The sequence below is a fragment of the Mus caroli genome, unplaced genomic scaffold (assembly GCF_978045245.1).
Source record: "Mus caroli unplaced genomic scaffold, Mus_caroli_1 scaffold_5, whole genome shotgun sequence".
In the NCBI taxonomy this organism is placed as follows: Eukaryota; Metazoa; Chordata; class Mammalia; order Rodentia; family Muridae; genus Mus; species Mus caroli.
The window spans coordinates 8,663,229-8,664,362 of record NW_028227260.1 but is presented as its reverse complement, the minus strand read 5'-3'; the positions used below and the strand labels follow the sequence as shown (position 1 = coordinate 8,664,362).

Sequence of the window (1,134 nt, the reverse complement as noted above, 5' to 3'; positions counted from 1 at the left end):
CCTATGTATTTCTTAGCTTGATGGTTCTAGCCCATGGCTGGATGCCTCTTACTTCTTCTCCCATCTTCTGCTGAACTACAGCAGAATGAATTTGATCCTGCTCATTCTCTGCTAGGAAAAGTAATTTACAAATTGTATACTGAGCAGATGGCATATTATTCTAGTGGGAGAAGCAGGAAGCCACTATGCTTCTGCCATGTCATCTTTCTTTCTCATCTTTCATGAATCCTGGAAATGAAATAAATATTTTCCCACTTGCAGTCCATGTATCTTTAGGAGAAAAAGAGTGAATTGAATATTTCCAAATGGAATATTGTATGCTGCAACTTGAGAAAAAAAAATGAGTGATCATCTCCTTCTCTTCAGGTCCTGTGGGAGTCACAGGTTACCGTGCAGACATGGCCAAGTCCAAGAACCACACCACATACAACCAGTCCCACAAATGACACAGAAATGTCATCAAGTAATCCTGATGACAAAGATATGAATCTCTTAAGGGGGTTGACCCCAAGTTCCTGAGGAACATGCGCTTTTCCAAGAAGCACAAGAAAGATCTGAAGAATATGCAGGCCAACAATGCAAAGGCAGTGAGTACATGGGCAGAGGCCCGCATAGCACTTGTGAAGCCTCAGGCCATCAAGCCCAAGATGCCAAAGGGCCCCAGCCACAAATTCAACTGTCTGGCTTTCATCGATCACCCCAAGCTTGGAAAGCAAATTTGAAGCTACATGGCCAATGGTTGTAGACTCTGCCAACCAAAGTCCAAGGTTCAGACTGAGGCAGAGGCCAAAGCTCCAGTTAAGGCCCAGGCTTCAGCTCCAGCTCAGGCTCCCAAAGGTGCCCAGTCCCCTGTGAAGGCCCCAAAGAAAAGGTTCCTGCCAGTGTGAAGACAGATGGACTGCTGTGATATACCTGCCTACACACTATTTGGAGATGACCAGTGTCCTATGCTGTTTTTACAAATAAACTTGACACAAGTTGAAAAAAAAGACCATTAGGTAACTAAGCAAGGACATATTCAATAAATATTGCATTGATACTGAAATGTGAGTAATTAAACATTTTAATTGCTTATATCTGCTGCTGGAGCTAGCATGCCTGTCCTGGGGAGAGACTGTGCCTGAATCTTGCTTA

At 43.7% G+C, this 1,134-nt stretch overlaps 1 pseudogene; it reads left to right on the top strand.

Moving 5' to 3' along the window:
- Positions 1–340: 340 nt before the first annotated feature.
- On the top strand, positions 341–887 carry LOC147004471 (large ribosomal subunit protein eL29 pseudogene; annotated as a pseudogene).
- The last annotated feature ends 247 nt before the right edge of the window (positions 888–1,134 follow it).